This window comes from Onychomys torridus, chromosome 8 (assembly GCF_903995425.1).
Source record: "Onychomys torridus chromosome 8, mOncTor1.1, whole genome shotgun sequence".
NCBI classification, from domain to species: domain Eukaryota; kingdom Metazoa; phylum Chordata; class Mammalia; order Rodentia; family Cricetidae; genus Onychomys; species Onychomys torridus.
This window is the reverse complement of record NC_050450.1, coordinates 45,017,294-45,042,256: the sequence shown is the minus strand read 5'-3', so window position 1 is coordinate 45,042,256 and position 24,963 is coordinate 45,017,294.

Sequence of the window (24,963 nt, the reverse complement as noted above, 5' to 3'; positions counted from 1 at the left end):
TACTTAATAAAACCACTTACTCACTGGGCAGTGGTGGCCCACACCTTTAATCCCAGCACTTGGGAGGCAGAGGCAGGAGGATCTCTGTGAGTTCAAGGCCAGCCTGGTTTCCAAATCGAGTTCCAGGAAAAGCGCAAAGCTACACAGAGAAACCCTGTCTCGAAAAACCAAAAACCAAAAACCAAAAAAACAAACAAACAAACAAAAAAACCCAAACAAAAAAACCCAAAAAACAAAACAACAACAACAAAAAACCCCCACTTACTCAAAACTGAAAGCACAGCTATTGTAGCTCATTCTCTGTATAGAACAGCTGTCTTTTATAATTTTTCCCCTATGCTGAAGATTCAAAACAGGGTAGATGTCGCCCTGTCATTCTATGATTGAGCTGTACTCCCTGCCCTCAACTGTAAATGGATACCCTGTATTATATGTGGATTATATATCAATAAGGCTGCTCTGTGGATACTGAAATCTGAATACTATACATTTCACACATGGAGACACATAACATTACCACCCCAACCATTTAAAACATGATCTTGTTGGCCATCTTTGCTGTGGGCTAGTGATTGGGCATTTTTAATGTGGACTGATGTGGACGACCATCTTTGTTGTGGGCAGTAGTGGCTATCCACCTTTGGTTTATGGACCTTGCCTGATGATTGTTGGCTTTAGATTAATCGGTATGCCTTCTGGAGAAAAGGAAGAAATGGGGTGGCTCTCTTTCTCTTGCAATGAGAGAGCGGCTGGCACCAAGAACACTCAGGAATCCCTTATGGAGGAAGAATGGGGAAGGAGAGAGCTAGAAACCTATAGCTGAGCCCCTGGGGATAACATTCAACTGTCTCTTGCTGGTGACGAATGCCTTATTTCTAACCCTCTACCAGCTCTTCTTTCCTGTCCACCCTTAGCAGGGATTCCAGTGAAGTTTTTCCATCTCATTACATTTCTAATTCTAGGTGAGAACCCTCCCAGATGACCCCAAGGGTGTGGGGTCAATGCTACCTTTTTCTGACAGAAATAGACAGACAGGTACATGTTGACCAGCAGCCATCGTGCACATTCTCCTGCCTTGAAGCCTCTAGTGCTTAGGTCACTGCTGTTTTGCAGCCTGCCTGTCTACTTGGATAAGAAGCAAAGCGTTCTCTTCTTCTGTGACTCCTCTGCTTTCAGAATTGGCCAGAGCTCAGGGCGGCATTTGATGCCCACAAAGATTTCAAGACAAAAACTCAAGAGAGCTGATGACATACTTTGAATGTGAAATGCCCCCCGTGGTTCATATGCTGGCATCTAGCTGAGTGCGATGATTTAGAAGGTTCTGGAACCATCAGAAAGCGGTGCTTCACTGGAGGAAGTGAGTGACAGAATCTGGGACTTGAGGTTCAGTAGTTCTGCCTCAGTTCTTCCTGTCCCCTGCTTCTTGCCTGATTAGATGTGCTCACCAGGCCTTCCCTACAGTGACAGACTGCTTACCTTCTTAAGATGAAGGCCAAAATACATGGTTCCTGTCTCAAGTTGCATATTGGTTTTGTCAGAGCAATGGGAAAAGCAGGGCTACACCTGGCTTGGGTTGTCCAGCACTCCTGGGGCAGTCCCTTTGTCTGTGAGACAGCAGGTACAGACTCGCAGAATAGGCAAGACAATTTGCCTTTCTGAGTCTGGACCATAAGAAAAAGTCTCCTTTGCCCTGGAAGGGAAAGGAGGGGCCTCAAAATGAAAGCATGCCTGATGAGAATTAGGGGCCAGCAGTTGAGAAGGGGCCAGAAGACAAGCTTGACTAGGAGGATTGAGTAGAGTGTGCTAAAATTCTGGAAGGAAGGGCTGTGGCAACGGTTGGAGAGGTTAGGAGCAGGAGGAGAAGGGCTTTCAGCTGAGGAGCTCCGGTGCCCTGAGGCAGGCAGGAGGGGCCAGTGAGTGAAGAACACTGAAGTTCACACTCACCCAGGCCTCTAAGCACTGAGGTCCTGATGACAGTTGGGGAGAGAATCTCAGCCTTGAGGCTCCCAGTGAACGCTGCTTCTCTCCCCACAGGAGGATGGATGTGTCTGCGCCAGTGTGTTAAAGCAAGTTTATTTCCTGGTAAAGTGAATGGAATTGACTTTATATTGAGTTCACTGGCTCCTGGTGCAACTCCAAGTTCCCTTTTATTTCTTCCTGCTCCCCTTGTACAGCCAAGCTGGCTCCGTGGTGGCAGAGGGAATTGCCATGCCCCTGGAGCAAAAGGAACTCACTGAAGGGTACTGGAGGGAAGGTGTACTGGCCAGTTTTAGGTCAGCTTGACACAAACTAGAGTCATGTGAAAGGAGGGAGCCTCAAATTGAGAAAAACGTCTCCATGGTATCTGTCTGTAGGCTAGCCTGTAGGGCTTTCTCTTAAATAGTGATTGATGTGGGAGAACCCAGACACTGTGGGTGGTGCCAGTGAGCAGCACCCTCCATGCATCAGCTCTGGCCTCCAGCGTCCTTCCCGCCATGACTCCCTCCAACAATGAACTCTACTGTGGAAGTATAAGCAAAATAAACTCTTTGCTTCTCAAGGTGCTTTTGTTATGGTGTTCATCATAGCCACTGAAACCCTGCCTCAGGCTGAAGGGGATATCAAGGGGAGAGAGTACCCCCTCCCTCAGGGACAACTAGAGAGGCTGCATTTCAGGCTAACAGGGAATTGGTTGCTGGGTATGCCAACAACCCTGAGAGATTGTCTCCACAGAGGGCTTTTCTGCTCCTTTCTTTCTTTCTTTTTTTTTTAATGGAATGAACAAGTTATATTTAGGAATATATATGTATATACATATACTTTTTTTGCATACAATAACAATTAGTTTTTTTTTTTTTTTTTAAAGAAGGCAGTGAATTTGAAGACGACTTATTTGGGAAGGTTTAGAAGGAATAAAAGAAAGGAAGAAATGTGGAAGGCAGGTGGATCTCTATGAGTTCAAGGCCAATCTGATTTACAGAGTGAATTCTAGGACAGCTAGGGCTACATAGTGAGACCTGGGCTGGAGAGATAGCTCAGCCGTTAAAGGCTAGGCTCACAACCAAAAATACAAGAGTGCTGTTCCTTTCTAAGCCTTGGAGAGCAGCATGTTTTCCATCTTGTTGTCACTAACAAGTACTGTGGATGGAGAGGGAGGAAGGCCTGGGGAGCAGGTATGGTCAGCAGCACCAGAGAGTCTCAGGAGAGTCTGCAAGGTATGTGGCAAGCTTCCTTGTGGCTTCTCTAGCTTAGGGAGGAATTCTGCTTCCTGCTCCTACAGCACTAACTCTACCAGGTGACATTGACCTTGAGAGATCGACTGCTGGGTTAAGTCAGGTTGAATCACCTCTGTGGCAATCTTGCTGCACCCACCTTGAAGTTAAAGTGCTCTTGCCAAAGTAGACCAGATGAGAACATCCCCAGGCATACCTCTAGAGACATACCTCTAGGGGTATCCCACATCACTCTCTGTAATTGCACAATGTGATCTGCAGAGATCTACATGGCTTGGCTTGTCACCACCCTCCTGACTTCTGTTTGTTTAAAATTCTCTTCTTAGTCAGTGGCAGGGGCCCAAGATCTGCTGTTAGTCCAGAGTGAGACACCCAGCTATGAGAAGATAAAATAGGTAACATTCATTAGTTCAAAATATGTATCAAGTGAAATGCACTGTTAGAGGCCTGAGAATTGGTCTAATAGGGCCTGTTCTAAGAAAGTGGGAGAAACAATGAATAAACAAATATAAACTTCATTTTGGTTAGTAATAACACTATTAAGAATAGGTACACATTAACATAGGAGGTTAGAAACGGAGCCTTGCAAGTGACTGTCCCCACATGGATTGGAAGTGCAAACTCGGCAGACAGAGGTATACTCCTAGGTGTGTGTCTTAGGGTTTCTACTGCTGTGAAGGGCCATCATGACCATGGCAACTCTTATAAAGGAAAACATGGAAGTGGGTGCCTTGCAGTTTCAGAGGTTTAGTCCATTATCATCATGGCCGGAAGGTGAGCACATTATTGGGGACTGGTGAGTGTTATAACAGACAGTGTGTTTGTTACAGAAATGTCTCATAGCTGTGAGCGTGATTTATCTCGCTCTCGTTCGCAGAGAGGCAACCTGAGGCCCAAAGAGAACCTGGCAAGGACCAGGGCCAAACTTCAGCTTTCTGATTCCCTAGGGCAAATGGAGAGAGTTGTGCAGGAAGAGGGATTCCATGGGCTAGGGGGACATTAGAACTTGAATTAGGCACCCTTTGGAGAAGGACTGTGGGAAGTCAGACAAGAATATGTCATCTCAGGGTATCTGCCTGCTCTGGTGACTCTCAGTGGTGACCCAGGAAGAGAACACAAGGCCCTATGTGCTCATGAGCCCTTCGCCACCCATAGGAGTAGCCTTTCTACCTATATGTGAGACACAAGTTTTTTTCTATCAAAGGTAGTTTGCCTGCCAAGGGCCAATGTTCCATAACCCCATACACGCCTTGTAAAATCTTTATGCAAATCTTTTTTATTATTATTATGTATTTTAATTTTATACATCAGCCATGGGTTCCCCTGTCCTCCTCCCTCCTGCCCCTACCCCTACCTTCCCCCAGCCCCTCCCCTCCATTCCCATGTCCTCCAGGACCAATACACCCCTGGGGACTCATTTAAACCTGGTGGATTCAGTACAGGCAGGTCCAGTCCCCTCCTTCCAGGCTGAGCAAAGTGTCCCTGTATAAGCCCAAGGTTCCAAACAGCTAGCTCATGCACCAAGGACAGGTCCCGGTCCCACAGCCATGGGACCCTAGGAAAGACCCAGGGATCACCCAATAACAGAAATGGATGAGATCTACATGAACAACCTAGACGATAGTGGGAGTAGTGAAGGGCAAGATTTGAGGGAAAGAAAACTTAGGGGAGCAGGAGATCCCAGCTGGATCAAGAACAGAAAGGGAGAACAAGGAATAACAGACCATGATAAATGAAGACCACATGAGAACAGGAATAGGCAGAGTGCTCGAGAGGTCCCCAGAAATCCACAATGATATATCCTCTGTAGACTGCTGGCAGTGGTCAAGGGAGGGCCTGATCTGCCCTAGTCTGGTGATCAGATGACTAAACACCCTAGCAGTCATCTTGGAACTTTCATCCAATAACTGATGGAAGTGGATGCAGAGATCCTCAGCCAGGCCCCAGGTGGAGCTCCAGGTGTCCAACTGTCGAGAAGGAGGAGGGACTGCAAGAGCGTGAATTGTTGAATCCAAGATTGCAAAAAGCACAGGGACAAATAGCCAATCAAATGGAAGCACATGAATTATGAACCATCGGCTGTGGAGCCCCCAGCTGGATCAGGCCCTCTGGATAAGTGAGACAATTGAATAGCTTTATGCAAATCTTTTAATCTTCCCTACCTAGTAAAACTTCGTTTATGTAAAGCTCTCCTCCCCCACCCCACCCACACAAGCGTTTACCCCTCTTTCCTTCAGTCCCTTTGAGAGGATTCTTTTAAAACTAGACAATTGAGAAGGACTGTGAAGTTGGACTCTGGTCTACAGGGAAAAGCCACAGTCACTACCTACATTGGGGTAAGAAGCAATTAAGCTTCCTGCCCCAGAGTGCTTTGGATTTTGGTGCATGCTTTTTACAAGGTTTGCCTTGCTAAGTCACTTTCACTTTGTTTTGTGTTCCTTTGTGTGACTCCAATATTATTCCTTATCTATTTCTAACATACAGTGGCTACTACTTCTATCCCAAGGTAGGAGTTTGACTCCTAGGGGGTTTCCTTCGTTCCTCACGTTGGCCACTTCCCATCCCAGTCTCTCTCTCTCTCTCTCTCTCTCTCTCTCTCTCTCTCTCTCTGTGTGTCTCTCTGTCTCTCTGTCTCTGTCTCTGTCTCTCTCTGTCTCTCTCTCTGTCTCTCTCTCTCTCTCTCTCTCTGTGTGTGTGTGTGTGTGTGTGTGTGTGTGTGTGTGTATGTGTATCAGGGTTGTTCCTCATCACTGAGGCTCCTCCTCATGGGTGACATGGTCTCCTGCCACCAATTGCAGAAAGATACTCACAAGAACTGTCACATTTCATGCCAGCCTGATCCGTGCATAGATGAAGATATAGGCACAGAATGTTGGCCAGGCACATTGTAGGCAGGACTAGGTGGTGACCTCCAGCAAACTGGAAATGCAGCTGGGACTGGATCTCAAGTCTCAGGACTCCTAGCCTGGGGCTCATTCTGTCTCCTCCATCTGTTGTATCTTTCATCTTCTTCTCAAAGATGATGGAACTGTAAAGATTCAAGGAGCCATGATGTCAAGTCAGCAAATGGATAAAGTAGGAGATGCCATCCTAACGCTGGAAGGGTGATCTGCTGAGTGTCTCCAGTGAGGCTAGATTCTGGTGTTCCTTTCTACACACCACATTCCCTCCAGTTACCTCTGTTGTTCTTGTTGGCGGCCCATAGCCATGGGTTGCATCATTTCTCCTCAACAGAAATGACAAGGGAAAGGCCCCTCTCTACTTGGTACCGGGAAGCGGTGCAGATGGATAGCTGAGAAGGATTATGAAGCAAGCCTGCTAAAGTCTAGTCAGAAAAAGTAACAGTGGAGAGTCTTAAGGGCAGGGTTTTCACCTCAAAATCTCCCCACATCTACACCTTTCAAGCTGACAAGCCATTTTTCCTATCGAGCCTCCAAAAGCTCTACATAAGTCAAGTGGAAGAGAAGTTAACTATCTTGCCTAGAGCTAGAGCTCATGTATGGAAATGATGCCCTCTAAGCTAACCACTGGAGACCCAAAAGAACCCCACAGCCAGCATTTGGTCTCTGAACCCTGCTTGCTCCCCTTTGTCCATGGAGGGAGGGAGCCCTGTGCGCTTTCATCCCTCAGTTTCATGTGAGGATAAAAAGTACCTACTCCAGAGGGTTTTGTGAGACTCTGGGTAGATTGAGGGTTATTAAGCTACTAGGCACAATGCCCATGCCTGTTGTCACCCTGTGTCATTCACACTGAGGAGCCCTTGGAGAGCCTTAACACCCAGGCAGATCTTGTTTCAAATCTGTTCCCAGAGTCTCCTCCAATGTGAGAGCTCCTGTCATTTATACCTCCTGCAAAAGAGGAACATCAGTGTCCCTCTTCCAAGTTCCCAGGAAACAAACTCCAGACCACAGTAAGTACTACACTGAGTCATATTAAGGTTGGCCCTTGTCCTTGGTGCTTCTTGAGAACAGAGTCCCATCTTTATGTGCTAGTCCAGGTTCCTAGACCCCAGAGCAAAGCCAGTTGGGAGACAGAGGATCCAGACAATAATATTGTTTGTTTCTGCTTTGGTGATCCTTGGAACAATGACTTTAGTATGTAATCTGCAAAAGGCTGAAACAGAATCAGAACTTCATTGCACACACACACACACACACACACACACACACACACACACACGTCAGAAATTTATTATCTCTTTGGTGAAGAAACCAGAAGGATGGTATCCCAAGAAGGGGTTGAAAGCTGGTATATGTAGTCTTTGGGGGAAAACAATGAAATAAATAAATGGACTATTTACACAGAGGAAGTGCCCTCCATGTGGGGCAGCAGAGCAAATCACTCTGGAGATTATTACTTTCACTACACAGAACTATTTGCTCTTTAGCAGTTAGAAGTCATGTGTGATATACCCCTTCTCCATAAATTAACATCCTCTGAGTCAGGGGCTGGGCCTAATAATCAGAGGCCTTCTGAAGGTATATTTTATTTAAGCAGCAAGTAAACTTTGAGTGAGCCTGCTAGCAAGAGCTTCAGTGTCGAAGAGATGTGTGGTCAACTTCTCTCTAGTCAAAGTTTTGGAGAATTTTAAAAATAATGATTGACCTCTCTAAGGCAATGTGTCTTTTTTTTGTAAAATGTGGGTAAGGATGTTTTGATGGTTTGGGAGCAAGATGGTCCACCTGCAGCTACCCAGCAGCTCACAAGTTTTGGATACCTGGTTCCCAGCTGATTGAGCTGTTTGGGAAGGTTGAGGATCCTTTAAAAGATGGAGTCTGGCTGAAGGAAGTGGTCCTTCATGGTAGGCCTTGAGGTTTCCTTGCTCAGCCCCAGCTTCCTTTTTATCCTCTGTTTCCTGACATGGGTTGACCAGTCTCCTCTGCTTGCTCTGCTGTTTTATCTTCTCTGTCATGATGGGCTGCAGGTACCTGTGAACTGTGAGCCAGGGTGAACCCCACCTTCTTGAAGCTGCTTCTGTCAGTGTATGTGTTGGAGCAATAGAAAAGTAACCCAGACAAACTCTAGCTCTGGGGGTATTTGCTTGACTTGGTGATTGAAGAGATGCTACATAGGTTATTTGTTTGTTCCAGACGAACTCTCCCACAGCCCAGGCTGGCCTTGAACTTCTGATCTTCCTGCCTGGGACTGCAGGCATGTGCCAGCACACCCTATACATTTTACACACACACACACACACACACACACACACACACACACACACACACACACACACTATACTCTCAGAAAAGCCTCTTGGGTGGGTATTTATTTAATTTTGCGTCTATAGGCTGAGGTCCAGGCATCAGGAGTGACTTGCCAGAGACCACAGAACAAGGAAGTGGGAAGCACTTCCCTGATTTCCAAGCTCTTCGCATAAATGATGTTGCTTCTTTAAAAGAAAAAAAAAATACAGAGGAAAAAAAATATATCAGGAGGATTTCCAACAGCATCTGCCTTGAACTAGGATTTGATTCAGCAGCACTTATTCATTTTCCTGTTATTCACACAGACTTTGTTCCTTCCCTCCCTCCCTCCCTCTCTCCATCCCTCCCTCCCCCACCCCTAAGCAAAAAAGCCTTTTCTTTACCATTCACTTAGCACTTCAAAGTGAGGAGGATGCTTCTCTGAGTGAAACATCTTGCTGGCAAATGACACTCCATTTTCCCAGAGTCCTAACAAAGCTTTTTGATTTGAATGTCAGCTCTTGAGGAGTGTGATTAAATGTAAGATTTGCTTTTACATTCTCCAGCTGCAAAAGAAGTTGTACAGGTCCATCCCTTTGCCATGTGGTGGAGGATGAAGCTCCTGAAAGTTGCCATAGTGACTCAACTAGCAAGACTGGATTTGGGGGGAGGGGGCAGGCATGGAGCCCAGTGAATTTCTGCAAGGATTATAGGTGATGAGGATTAACCCACTTGACTTTGCAGTCCTGGGAAGATGCATGAGTGTGTGTGCATGTGTGTGTGTGTGTGTGTGTGAGACAATGTCTTGTAAAGTATCTTCATCCCTGCCAGGCAGGGTTACGTCAGGACATGAGTATCAGATCTGGATAGAATAGTCTAGGGAAAAAAATGCCGAGGACTTGTCATTTTTCCTTGTGGCTTGAAGCTGGGATTTAAGGCAAATGCTCTAACTCCTCAGCATCAATAGGCTGAGCCCAGCCATTCACCCAATAAGCCAACTAACTAGACGAGTAATGGTGGAACATAGATTTTTCTCAGTGTGCCTTAGGAAGAGGAGCAGATAACGGGGTCCAGTGACCTAAGTCTGTCTTCAGGCTTCAGACATGAACATCAGTAACCCAGAGGAAGTACAGGGTGGAGCAAGAGGCCTGCATGATGATGCAACCCTGTCTAGGTGTGGTGTGGATGGCTGATTCTCTGTTCTGATTCTGCAAATTGGTCCAGAAGAAGTTACTGAACTGTTAATTGCTTTCATCAACTGAAGGGACCAATCTGATAGAAGATGGTCATTCCTGCTCCTGACTCTTCCTCATGGATAATTACCATCACTGGAGCTGGGGTGGGCTGTTGCCTGAAGCTGCTATTCTCTGAATGCCCCTAGGACCATGACTTAGCTCTCTGCCTTCAGCCAATGTAAAAAGAGAGAAAAAGAAGGCAAAACTGACAGGTCTCCATTATGCTTTTAGATTTCCATTAGGCCCAAGTCAAGCATCAGTGTTTTTACCAAAGCATCTTCCAGATGCCTGCTTCATGGTCATGTGGTCACAAGACCTGTTTTCTGTTGGATACTGGTTGTCCCCACCAAGAAGTCTCCTTCTGTCTTCATGAACAAAGGATCCTGGGAACCACTGTACTTTCCACTTAACCTTCATCAAGGCTGATGAACTTATTAAAATGTCAGTGATTTCATAGGGTTAAATGTTGCGTGTTCAATGCCTAATTACAATTTATCTCTTATTATCTTCAGCCACTAAATGGACATTCCCTGTCCACCTCTGTGTCTGACCTAATATCCAGTGACTAACAGGTAAAACTCTTTGTAATGATTAACTTAACAGACTCCTAGGTCCCACCAACCACAACTCTTAAGAATGCTGTCGAAGATGGCATCTGAGGCCCATAGCTGAGATGTCCCTGCTTTTCTGTAACCCATCCAACTGATGTTCTCACTAATGCATTTGAAAAGTGTCTTGACTTATGACTTTCCTTGTTCTATTATTATAAAATTTTGTCAAACTTTCACCATGGTGGAATATGGAATTTTGGCTAACCAGAGTCCATGTCCTTGGGCTGTGGTCAATTATATTTGACTCTAAAATAAACTCCCTTGTCTCCTATGAAGTGAGAGATGTGTTTCTGTGGGTAGCATGAAACTCCAGATTCTGAGGGACAGGAACCTCCCAAACCTCCCTGAACAGCACCACCAGCTGAGGACCACATATCACATATTCAAATGCCTAAAACTATGAGGGACTATCTCATTTAAACCACCACAGGAAGTGGCTACAAAACCAAGCAGTGTTCTCTCTCCGACTCCAGAAATGACTCGCAGATGAGTTCAGTAGGATATTATCAATATCCTCATTAAAATGGTCCCAGAAAGCCACATCAGTGAAATGTTCCCTTAATCTCTTTTTCAGGAGGATTGTAAAAATTCATTAAGGATGGTTGAGTGATTTGATAACCCTGAGTAATAGGTGTGACAGGAGTGTAAACTTATATTATTAGAACATGAATTGCTTTCTTGATGGCTTCAGCAGGCAGCAGGGTGAAGTCAGTTTCAGAGGATACGTTGCAAAGTCTAGTGAATTCTCTGTTTGATGTTGTCCATCTACCTTTCTTTTTTCCCACAGAGGGTGCACTACAGATGGAACAGGGAGGCAGACAGGAACCAATGTGTGCAGTCAGGAAGCCTGAATTCTTGTCAGACAAGATAAGAACTGGGATACTTCAGGCAAGGCCCAGACCTCATGGAGGAGGCTTGCCTTTCCTCCGTGAACATATGACAATGTTGTAAAATCTACTTCACAAAACCACGTTTACAAACTGCCAATTAGAATGACATGGCGGGAAATAAGAGGGGATTGTGAGGTCTGACGGTACAGACTGTGAGTTTAAAATGAAACAATCTTGCCTTCGGACCATCCCTCTGACAGCTTCTAATAAAGCCCTGCCAGTCTTGCAAGGGTAGGAAAGAGGCAAGAGAGATCTGTTGAGTTTCTTTAAATTATTTTACTCCACAGTATTTTCTTGTAGTCAACAGCTCAGTGTGTGGTATTCTTTTACCACTTCAGGAAATACTGCACCCTCAGTGAGGATAGCAGCCTAAAATGTTGCCTTGATTTCAGAGAGCCAATACGGCTACACATATTAGAGCAAGCACCAAAAACAAGCCACGAAACAGGCAAACACATCATTCATAGCCCCTGGCTCTGCCTTTAGGCCTCTTTCTGTCTGTGTGTGCACTCGGTCACACATACATGAGCATATTGGAAACATTCCTCAATCATCTTGTTTTTAGAGTAATTTCTCTCACTGAACCTGGAACTCTGTGATTGGCTAGTCCCAGGGATTCTCCTGTCTCCAACTCCCCAAACTGGAATTACAGGCAGGTACCTCCTTGTCTAACTTTCTTTCTTTCTTTCTTTCTTTCTTTCTTTCTTTCTTTCTTTCTTTCTTTCTTTCTTTCTTTCTTTCTCTCTCTCTCTCTCTCTCTCTCTCTCTCTCTCTCTCTCTCTCTCTCTCCTCCCCCTCTTTCTCCTCCACCCCCCTCTCCTTCCATCGCTCTTAGGCCTTCATGCTTGTGTGTCAGAGGCCATCTCTCAAGTCCTCACATCTCCTTTTGATTGTCAAAGGTATTTACATTCAGCCTGTGCAGACCCAAAAGCTGACCTCTCCTCTTATTCATAAGTCCCTCTCCCCAGGGCCTTTCAGTGTTCACTGTCCCAGTGGGTAGCACCATCAGCACACCAGACTTGCCCATCAGAAATGGTGTGGCAATCTGCAGATGGCCCCTCTCCCTTTCTCCAAATCTTCTTTAATCCTGCTTAGGTCTTTGTTACTTTGATCATTCACCTTCATCTTCCACAAGACAATGGTTGGCAGGCAAGCCTGGCTTCTGTGGTCTAATGCGTGCATCACCTCATTTGATCCTGTGGGTGGATATTGCCCCCAACAAACATAAAGAAATGGAAGCTTGAAGAAATTAAGATATTTGCCCAGAATCTCCCAGCTAGCCTGCTAGCAGTTAAGCAAACAGCTGTCTCAGTGTCAGCAGCCATCTCTGACTACATCATTGCCACTTTCCTGAGACAGTCTGAGTCTGAGTTTCCTCATTATTAAAATGTGATTTTAAAGATATCCTGCCATGCCTCTCTTCTAGTATTAATAGAAGTATGAAGTCTAGGACAGAGACGAACAGCACTTTAGAAATGCAAAAATTGCCTTACAAATCCAGGGCCTCATTATTTTACCTGCCCACAGAATCAGACAGGCTGGTGAAAGGATTTGATTGGAGTTTCTCTGTGGTAACAGCTCTGTACAATTGTCAGAGAGAAGATGGTACCTGAGAGCCACGTCCATCTCCTTAAAAGGGAGCTCTTACTGAATTCATGCAGGGAAGGCCACATTAGGCCATTTGGGCTGCACTCTAATTTCTAAGATGGATCAATCCAGAAGCCAAAACCCAACTATAGAGCTTGAATGCTGTTAAAAGCATCCAGTCAATCCCCCTGGCTTGACAGGCATGGAAACTGAGGTCAGAACCACCTCAGTCAAGGTTGAAGTGGGGATACAAGGCATAGTTCTGTATTTCTTTTTCTTTATTTCCTCCATCTCCCACCTAGAATTCTCTGAGTCTTTTCTCCACTTAGCTAATATCTAAAGGCATAAAAATAAATCCATAATTCCCCCTTGCTGGCTAAGAGTCAGTAGGCAGGTAGACTGAGAGGGGCAAGGCTTGGTGGCCTTTGCCTTGGGGACAGGACCACTTAGCCTGGGTAGTCAGATGTAGGCGTACACTTGAGGTTCTTGGGAACATAATTCCATGTGGTTTGCCTGGGACTCATGCACTGAGTGGCTTGTTGAGGAAGAAGTGACCCATTCAGTGGTCTCACTAGGAGTCTTTCCTCTTCCTGGCCCATACCACCTCCATCCTCCATATTCAAGCCATAGCTACGTCTACTTTTCTTCCCTAGTTTATATATATAAATTTTGGTCGTCTTTTATGAGTAAGTCTGCAATCAACATGTAAGCCTATAAAATGAGCCAAGAGCCAAGAAAACCTGCATCCCAGCATCCCAAACATGCTTCCCTTCTCATGGCTCACCTGGTTTTCCGGGTAGGGAAATTCAATGTGGAATCTTCCAATGCCTTTTTTCAGCAAGAGAGGGAGGGACCCAATCAAGTACACGGAAGGGCATGGCAGTAACATTTTTATGCTGAACACGCTACATTGTAGAGCACATGCCCTGTCTTTGGGGTTAGTCATGGCCCTGACCTAGCTGATTAATGCTATCTTGTGTTCCAGTTAGCATTAACTGTCAACAGTATAGAATCACCTTAAAGACCCTTGGTGGAGTAATTGTCTGTATCAGGCTCCTCTTTGGACATGTCTGTGTTTTTATTATCTTAGTTGTAGTAGGATCTAGTCCACTGCAGGTGGCACCACTCCCTGGGCTGTATAAGAAAACTGGCTGAACATGAGCCCCAGAGAGCCAGCAAGTGTTGTTCTTCCGTGGTTCTTGCCTCCAGTTCCTGCCCTGGCTTCCCTCATTGTGGACTATGACCTAGAATTCCAAGTCATTCAAACCCTTTCCTCCCCAAATTGTTTTTGATTCGAGTATTTTATGACAGCAACAGACAAGGAAACTCTAAACCCTCCGAAATGTGGATTCCCAGAGTAGCCAGATGTTTACATCTCTTGTAATTTCTAATTTATGACTGGAACTATGCAAATGGTGCAGCACCCAGTACGTGTTTATGGTCAAGAAGTCTCAAAGTCAGATGCCATGACCAAAACCAGTCTGGGTTTAAGGCTAGACTTCTTGATAGAACTCTAAATGTTTATATACATTGCACGGCCCAACAGGATACTTGTGAGATAGATACAAGCTATTCACAGGCTTGGAACTTCTAATTTATTACTAGAACTATGCAAATAGTGCATGCACTTTGTACATGTGTATGGTCTCCAATCTTAGGCTGCTGTTAGTGCCCTTTTTGTGTCAGGGCCTATGGACTATGCCATAATCTTCACATGCACGCATATACACAGTATTTTCTTACACACAAGCACTGGCATTTGCTTGCTATGCATCCTGTTGGTAGGTACAGAAACATCAGGATTTCTTCAGCATCTGAAGAGGTTTCCGCAGATCTCATACACATGCTTTCTGAAGTTGGATTGTATGAGGATGCTGAGCGATGACTGCTAGCTGCTTTCCCTCCTTCCACTTGACAGCCCATCTCATTTTCCCTAATGGATAAGTATTTCTCATTCTATTATGTACCTCCTCTCAGCATCTAATCAAGAATGTAGCCCCATATTGAATAATCAATTTACTGGACTAAGAAAAGAGATCACAAAAATAATTTTGTACAACTTGATTTTTGCTTCTGGTCTCAGAGTGAGTTTAGGATAAATCAGTTACCTTGGCTGAGCCTCTATTTGTCCATCTTTTAACATCTCTACTTCAGGTACAGGAGAAGGCTCAGTTGATAAAGTACCTGATTTGTAACACAAGGGTCCCCAGAAACCAGCTGATAAAACGAAGCTGGGTGTCGTGGTGTACCCTTGAAATCCTAGAACCAGGGTGCAGAGACAGGAAGGTCCCAGGAGTTTGCTTACAAGCCAGCCCAGTCTACTTAGTGATCAGTGCGTTCCAGACAAATGAGAGACAATATCTCAAAAAAAAAAAAAAAAAAGATAGAGTGAGGACATCAGGACCAACACTCCAGGTTGACCTCTGGATTCCATACTCGAGTGTACATATGTGCACAGCCCACAAAGATCTCCTCCATTTATCCATCAACTTTAAAGATTTGCCAAATGTCTTTTATGTGTTAAGCCTTGTTCTCACTGTAAGGGGGTATAGTGATGATGGTAAAGTTGTCTTCTACTGGATGTACTCCAAGCTTACATTTAGCTGTAACTTTTATGGTTTAGGATATTCTTCCTTGTTGCTCAACCTCAAGCCCTAAGGAGATTTGGAAGCAAAAACATAATGGTGTCCTAAAAGTGAATGCTAAGAGTCCCCAATGCACATACATTCCATGGGGACCATTAAAGGCTGTGATCTGACGAGAGCTAAAGGCAACATATCCATCAGCAGGATTCCCTGTCAAAACAAGTTATGATTTAGATAATTTCTTCTGTTTTGTGAAAACTAATTATGGGCCCTTTTCAAAGACCATGGCTTCTAGTAGTTGAGGCAATGGTGATCTGACTTCTTCTTCTTCTTCTTCTTCTTCTTCTTCTTCTTCTTCTTCTCCTCCTCCTCCTCCTCCTCCTCCTCCTCCTCCTCCTCCTCTCCTCCTCCTCCTCCTTCTGCTCCTCTTCCTCTTCATCTCATCCTTGCCCCCCTTCTTTTTCTGCCAGATGGGAAGTAGGGTGTCCTAACTTTGCAAAATATTGTTCCCTGAGGCCAGTAAAGGAGTAAAAATGGAAACAAGAAAACAAGTAGGATTTTATACAATGGGAAATATGGCAATAAACTCATTAACCATCACAAGAAGGGCACCCCCTGCCCCCCACAGTTAACATCTTTTAGAAAAGGTGAAAATCACGTTGAAAAAGGAGACAATGTTTGTCCTTCTGAGTCTGGGTTACCTCACTCAGGATGATTTTTTTTTAGATCCATCCATTTGCCTACAAACCTCATGATGTCATTGTTTTTCTCTGCTGAGTAGTACTCCATTGTGTATATGTACCATATTTTCTTTATCCATTCTTCACTTGAAGGGCATCTAGGTTGTTTCCAGATTCTGGCTATTACAAACAATGCTGATATGAACATAGCTGAGCAAATGCCCTTGAGGTATGATTGAGCATTCCTTGGGTATATGCCCAAGAGTGCTATAGCTGGGTCTTGGGGGAGATGGATTCCCAGTTTTCTAAGGAAGCGCCATATTGATTTCCAAAGTGGCTGTACAAGCTTGCATTTCCACCAGCAGTGGAGGAGAGTTCCCCTTGCTCCACATCCTCTCCAGCATAAGCTGTCTTCTGTGTTTTTGATCTTAGCCATTCTGACAGGTGTAAGGTGGTATCTCAGAGTCATTTTGATTTGCATTTCCCGGATAATTAGGGATGTAGAGCAATTCCTTAAATGTCTTTCAGCCATTTGAACTTCCTCTGTGGAGAATTCTCTGTTTAGTTCTATAGCCCATTTCTTAATTGGACTGTTGGGCATTTTGATGTCTAATTTCTTGAGTTCTTTATATATTCTGGATATCAACCCTCTGTCAGATGTTGGTGAAGACCTTTTCTCATTCTGTAGGCTGTGACTTTGTCTTGTTGACCGTGTCCTTTGCTCTACAAAAGCTTCTCAGTTTCAACAGGTCCCATTGATTGATTGTTTCTCTCAGTGTCTGTGCTACTGGTGTTATATTTAGAAAGTGATCTCCAGTGCCAATGCATTCAAGAGTACTTCCTACTTTCTCTTCTATCAGGTTCAGAGTAACTGGATTTATGTTGAGGTCTTTGATCCACTTGGACTTAAGTTTTGTGCATGGTGACAGATATGGATCTATTTGCAGCCTTCTACACATTGACATCCAGTTATGTCAGCACCATTTGTTGAAGATGCTTTCTTTTTTCCATGGTACATTTTTGGCTTCTTGTCAAAAATTATATGTTCATAGGTGTGTGGGTTTGATCGGCCAAATTGAAACTTAACAGAGACATAATGGTCTTAACTGATGTTATGGCTCAAATGGACTTAATTGATATCTACAGAACATTCCACCCAAACAAAAAAGAATATACCTTCTTCTCAGCACCCCATGGAACCTTCTCTAAAATCGACTACATACTTGGCCACAAAGCAAATCTCAACAGATACAAAACAATTGGAATAACCTCCTGTGTTCTATCAGACCACCATGGGTTAAAGTTAGATTTCAACAACAACAACAACAACAAAAACTACAGAAATCCTACAATCTCATGGAAACTGAATGATGCTCAACTCAATCACCAATGGGTTAAGGAAGAAATAAAGAAAGAAATTAAAGACTTCCTAGAGATCAATGAAAATGAGTACACCACATACCCAAACTTATGGGACACTATGAAAGCAGTGCTAAGAGGGAAATTCATAGCACTAAATGCCCACATAAAGAAGCTGGAGAAATCTCACACTAGTGACTTGACAGTACACCTGAAAGCCCTTAAACAGGAAGAAGCAAAGTCTCCCAGGAGGAACAGACACCAGGAAATTATCAAATTGAGACTGAAATCAATAAAATAGAAATAAAGAGAACAATACAAAGGATTAATGAAACAAAGAGTTGGTTCTTTAAGAAGATCAACAAGATAGACAAGCCCTTATCCAAACTAACCAAAAGACAGAGAGAGCGCATCCAAATTAACAAAACCAGAAATGAGAAGGGGGACATAACAACAGACAATGAGGAAATCCAGAGAATCATCAGGTCATACTTCAAAAGTGGAGCCCCCAGCTGGATCAGGCCCTCTGGATAAGTGAGACAATTGAATAGCTTGAACTGTTTGGGAGGCACCCAGGCTGTGGGACCAGGACCTATCCTTCGTGCATGAGCTGGCTATTTGGAACCTTGGGCTTACACAGGGACACTTCGCTCAGCCTGGAAGGAGGGGACTGGACCTGCCTGTACTGAATCCACCAGGTTTAAATGAATCCCCAGGGGAGTCTTGGCCCTGGAGGAGATGGGAATGGAGGGGAGGGGATGGGGAGAAGGTGGGAGTGGGGGCAGGAGGGGGAGGACAGGGGAACCCATGGCTGATGTGTAAAATTGAAACACAAATATAATAATAATAATAATAATGATAATAATAATAATAATAATAATAATAATAATAATAAATTTAAAAAAAAGAAAAAGGAGACAAGATGCAATGGTAGTTAAGCTCTGGCCATTGCCCTGTGTGGAATTTGAAAGTTTCATACACTTATACAGTGTGTATTGATCATATCCATCCACCACAATTACCTCCAATTCTCACTAAAGCTCCACCCTGTCTCTCCCCCAACTTAATGTCTGCATTTCTTTTTGGTTAATACTGACCCCACCCCCAACAAGCATGAGTACAGTTAGTGTTGCTCATATATGCATGGGTGTGTGGTCGCCCATGCAGACATTAGGAACCTACCAGTCAGTACCCATGTCCCAAAAGGAGGGTGACTCTCCTTCCCTTAGCACCCAACAACTGTCAATAGCTTCATTAAAGGTGGAGCTTTGGGGGCCCTCACTCATTAGTTCTAGAAATGACTGGCTGCAGCAGCTTGTATAGGTCTTGTGCAGGTAACCATAGATGAGAATTGATGTGTGTAAAGTCATGTCATGTCCAGAAGTCAGCATTTCACATCTCTTGTCCCCATCTGCCAGTTCCTACATTCTTCCTGTTTACTCACCCATGAAATTCCTTGAGCCTTGGATGGTGGGGAGGTTGACAGATATGACCTTCCCATCTATAGCTGAGCACTTATAGGTATTTACACTGTTATGAGCATTAACCACTACCTACGAAAAAGAAAAAGGAGGAGGAGGAGGAGGCTTCTCTAATCAAATTTGAGAACAGCACAAAGCTCTCAGTTAAGAATGCAGTTTGGGCTGGGCAGTGGTGATGCACATCTTAATCTCAGCACTCGGGAGGTAGAGGTAGGCAGATCTTTTGAGTTTGAGGCCATCCTGGTCTACATAGAAAGCAAGTTCTAGGACAGCAAGGGCTACACAGAGAAACCCTGTCTTGAAAAAAGAAAGAAAGAAAAGAAAAGAAAAGGAATTCAGTTTGGTAACATGTCCATCCAGCCAAACAAGAACAGTAGGTTTCCCCTAGGGCCTATGACCTCCATAGCCAAGGTGAGCAGGGTTACAAAGCCAGATGTGAAATCCCTGTTGTGGAAAAGGTCTCACATCTAATCAGAAAGTGGTTGGTTCCCCACATAGCCATCATGACACTGCACATCAGTGAGCTCATCTTGCCAGACTGTCATGGACAACCCTTTTTTCCCCTTTATTTATAAGAATGATGACAAGTCCAGAAAATAACTGGATACTTTCTGCATTAAATAACTGTGTGAGTATATGTGTGGATTGATACAGATTTTTGTCTCAGCCTATGTCCACATACTATACAATCACTGATGAACTTTTGTGGTTTGTGAGCTGTGGGGAGTGGATGAAGTTCTGATGGATGTGTATGATTGACATGAAGGTGACTGTGTCAACGACCCCAATGCCTCGGACCCACTTTACATCGAGAAAGTCTCTCTTATTGTTTGCCACTGTGTATGCCAAGCAAGCTGGCTCATGAGCTTCTGGGAATGTGCCTCTCTATACCTCCTATCTCACCACAGGAACCCGGGTATTATAGATGTGTGCTTCTATGTCTCCATTAAGAGGATTCTGAGTGTTCAAACCAATGTTCTCACATGATGTGGCAGATGTTTTGCCCACTGAGCCATCTTTCTAGCCAAATTTTTATTGGTTTTGGCATTTTAAAAATTACGTTTGCTCATTTGTTATTTTTGTTTGTATGAGTGAGTGCATGTACCACAGTGAGCATATAGAGGTCAGAGGACAAGTTATGGTAGTTAGCCCTCTCCCATATGTGGTATGTATACATATGTATAATGAAGTTTTATCCATCCAAGAAGAAGAAATAAATAGGGCTAAGGTGTTAGCTCAGTTGGTGAAGTTTTCCACACAAGCAGGAGGACATGAGTTTGATGATCCCTAGAACCCACATGAAAAGAAGTTGGGTACTTCTAATCCATCACTGGAAAAGCAAAGACAGGTGTATCCTGGAGTGTGCTAGCTCACCAGCCTATACTAATTTGTAAACCCCAGACCCACAAGAGACTACTGTCCCCAAAATGATATAGTACAAAGCACTATACATGATTTACTTGAAAGAACGTGAGTGAACCCAAGAGTGTGCCGTGAGTATGTGCTAACAGAAAAAGCTCCACTTGGAGAACAGGAGATGGGCAGAACTTTCCACAGTTACCTCTAAAAGCTAGAAAGAGACTCAAAAATAAGGATAAATGGCTATGATCACATTTTATAACTTTAAATGTGAGTTGGCAGCGAGTCTAATGACTCAAGTTACACATTTTAAAAGTTATGAATTGGAGTGTTTCTTCAGCAGCCGAAGCTGATGTCATCCCACAGTTTTATCATGGAATAAAAAAATGTAGCATTTGGGAACAGATCACAGGAAAGAATTAAATAGAATCAGTTCTTGTCTGGTTCATTGAACATCTGAGTGTCTTCTAGGTAGTACTTGGGGCTGTGATGGGCATCAGTGAGTAATAAGGACCAAAGTGTCCTTAGTCTTGGGGATGTACTTGGAGTTTAGTGTTAAGTGGAGGGTAGGGCTGTGCCTAACAGACAACTTTGGCTGGGGGTGCTGGGTACACAGAGGGCCATACCTGATGGGAGGATCTTGGCACACAGAGGGCTAAGGTACAACTCTAGTGGAAGGTTCTGGGTATATAGAGGGTGATACTGCAATGCTATAACTCTTATGGGAGTTTTTGGGTTATAGTGTTAAATAGGGGGTAAAGTTTGCCTATATGTGAATGATAATTAATCACTCACACAATGTCTATTTGCTTCTTGTTGTCTGACTGCATAATTCCGAAAACTTCAGTGTAGTAGAATGCTTATAGTATTCTGGATGTGGGAATATATGTGGTTTTCTGACCCCTAAGGTAGTTTGGATTCAGACAACAAACCATTTCTTAATATTGCACTGGCCACACACTAAGGTTGCCCAAATGTGTGTTCATGGGGTGGAGGATATCTTAGGTCACTTAGCTAAGATTGTGGGGAAGTCTATGAAGGCCGGGAACATTTCCAACAGCTGATATGTCCAGACCCACAAGACAGAGTTCACTCAGACACTCCTGCACCCCAAGTCCTGCAGAGGAATTTTCCGCACCCATGGAGCCAGAGTAGTGGACTCCCAGTGTATGATCTTTCCTCCTATGCTGCCATTCTGGGTCTGAATCATAATTATTAAAGGCCCTCTTACAGTTCTCCAGTGTTCTCCCTTGCATGGCCACCTCAAACGCATTTCTATGTGCCCTCTCATCTTTGAGAAGGAGCTAAGTGATGGGCAGTCTCATTCAGTCACCTTGAACTCATGAAATTATGCATTTAGTAATCATGGAGTGTATGTTACATGGAACTGAGTATATGTTACAACCCTCACCTGTGGTCCTGCTATGCCTTTCTTCTCTTTACACAACAGCATGTCAGAGTGAGATCCATTCATCCTGGGGAGTTCATAAGCAAGCTCTTGAGAAAGAACGGACTCTAGAGTGAGAAGATGTGACCCCATGGATTCTCATCCTGTTCATTTCAGGTTCCCAGGTTTTATTAATTTATTAGAAGGTGCCTCTTGCCCTGAGATTGGGCTTTCTTTACATATATCTAATTTAACCACGACCTAATTAGATAAGTAATACCATAATTCCACTCTAATTTCTCTACCAGACCCAAAGAAACTGAATGACATTCAGGACTTAACAAGAAATAGATGACAGAACTGTTACTCAGATCCAGGTCTGTACATCAGTAGGCTCATAACCTGACTTAGGGGTCAAGGTCAAAAGAATCTAGGAGGGAGGGGGTGAGATTACCTGACTATAGCCAGCTCTGTGTTTGTTTCTCTGTAGTGTGTTGGGCACATTTCATTCACACTGCTGTAGTAAGAGATTTATGCTCTGCATCCAGCAGCAACTCCCCCAGGACTGTCTTCTCTACCACAGCTCACTGTCCAGTTACAGTGTCACACAGTCATCTGGGAGGGGAGAATTGTGCCATAGATTTTCTATTTTTAAAGATCAAACGTGTTTATTATTCATTTTTGTGCTAAGACTCAGATCTTACGATTCTAGTTTCCTTGTACCTGGATCTGAGATGTCTTCAGGGAAGTTACTTAATGTTTTTGTGTTTGAGTTTCAGCTTTATAAACTGGGGATAATAATAGCAAAACACCACTGTACAAGAGACTTCTTGGGGAGATGCAACAGCAACATACACATATGCACACGCACACGTCTACTCACCCCAGAAAGGGGCCTTGCTATAGACCAAAGTAACAGTTGCACCAAAGTCTACCTTGGTGAGTTTGGATTGTGGTTACTAACAGGAGTGTGGACAAAGGGACACTCACAGGTAAGGCTGACTTAGAAGCAGCTGCATCACTGAAAAGCCCACCCTAACATGGGGTGGGAGCAGGGAGAAACTCATGACAGCCTGTTCAGAGTCTCCCCGCTGCAGTTGTTAGGAGCTCCTATAAATCAGGGGACAGGCCTTGGGGAACCTTACAAGTTTCAACTTCCCAGATTTGTGACATTTGTTTACCTCTTCCAGAGTCTCTCTATCGTCCCCCTCTTCCTGCTAGAAGGAATGTTTCAACTTGGAGGAAATGATTCCACACCAAATATTCTTTATAAAGTCATGAAGAACAGATGTCTGTCATAGGGGTAGACTGTGAGTTTCTCTCCTCCTTTCCCCCCCCCAAATAGAAGAGGAGCAGGGTCAGAAGGGGAGAGGATGGGAGAAAGCTCCTCTTCTATTTCTTCTCCGTTTTCTTTTTAACTTCCTTCTGCCCTCCCTGATTCATTTTCCTCCTTTCCTCCCACTTCTTTCTCTCAGTAAAGCCTCATGTAGCCCATGTTGGACTTGAACTTATCATGTAGTTCAGAATAACCATGAACATCTATCCTTCTGCCTCTAAATCCCAGTTGCTGTGTATGGAGATGTACCATTATCCTTGTTTAATGCGGTGCTAGGGATGAAACCTAAGGCTTTGCACATGCTAGGCAAACCCTCTACTGACTGAGTTACAACCCCAGCTGGACACATGATAAATGTATTTATTGTGTAGTATTCTATATGTTAAATACTGTTCTGGTCTCCAGAAGAGTGCCCTAGCCCTCTATTATAACATAGCAAACTGGCACTAAGATGGATATTTTACTTAATCTCTTGGCTTTATTGATGGGCAGGATATGGCTAGTTATACTTTCTAGTGTTCAGTTGGGATCTGGGTTTGTCTGGAAGGGCCAAGATAATTTAATTCCCATATCCAGAGACTTGGTATAGGTAGAGTAGGGACCTGAGCTCAGTGTGGCTTCTGATCCTCTCCAGGAGTCCCAAGGCCTTCCACCCCAGGGAAAAACCAAGCCAGGCAGGTGGTAGAAATGGAAGTTCAGGCTTCATTGGGTCAATCTTGGCAGTACTTTTCTATATCTGCATTTAGTCCTCCCATTTAAAGGTTAAGGCCCCTCTGAAAGCACTTTGTGGGATTGTGTATGATCTCCTGGTCTTAACTCAGCAGCATCTCATCAGATCAGAGAGCTTGCATCCTGGATTCACGTGGTACTTTCCAGGAATGAGACTCACTTCCCTTCTCAGTGTTGTCTTTATAAAATGAAGGCTCCATTTTAATTTCTTTTCCTGATACTGGGATAAAAGACTCTGACCAAGGCAACTTAAGGGAGGAAGGGTTTCTTCCGTCTCACAGTTCAAGAGGACAGTCCATCCTGGTAGGGAAGTAAGGTACCAGGAGCTTGAAGCAGCTGGTCACACCGGTCCCATCACAACCATGGTCAGGAAGCAGGAGTGATGAATAACATGCTGCTTCTTAGCTCCTTTCCCTACTTACATGCCCAAGATCCCAACTGGGGAATGGTGCTGCTCACACTGGGCCGGCCTTCTCGCCTCAGTGAATCCAATCATGATAGTCCATGCATGCCTAAAGGCCTTCTCAAGGTTGCTTTAGGTTTCATCTTGTTGAGAATGAAGATTAACCATGACAGGCTTCTTTTCATCCCTGCTTATTTCTCAGGTGGAGAGGGCTGTATCTGTAGGAAAGAGATATGGGGAACAGGGAGACCATAACTGTAGTCCTGATTCTCCTAACCTACTATGCACAGACATATTCTTTAGTCAGGCAATTCTTTTTCTATTCCTGGAGCACAGATTTTCCAGTTTTTAAAGTGACTTTGATGGGTCCTTTGAGCTCAGATGTCAGGAATGGCATTCGTTCAAACACCATAGCGGAAAGCTGAGGAGGCTGAAAGAGCATTTCCATGAGTCAGTTCGTACAGGATGAAAGAGTCTTTGAGACAGGCAGTCATCTTCCCTCGGGATGGACATGACATTACTTGCTAGGCCAGGGCCAAGGCCAGTTCTATGTACTTGGGTAAATAAAACAAAACACCCCATGCTAGACTGCATTATTAACTTTAGGCTTGTAGTGTGGGTAGCCAGCCAGGTTGATAATCATATATAACCTGATATTACAGATACTAATTTTTAGGTTGGTGTATGCATGTATGTGTGTGTGTGTGTGTGGCATGTCAGGGGCTGCACATGTTGCTGTATGTAGGGAGTGTACACATCTCCACATGGAGGGGGTATGTGGTTAGATATCCTTTAGGCATTGGCCTTTGCCTTTCTAGCTTGTAGGAGATGGGTTCTCTTCAACGTTGTGCATTCCAGGTATGCTGGCCTACTAGCTTCTGGAGTTCTATCAATCTTCTCCTCCCATCTCCCTGTTGGGATGCAGT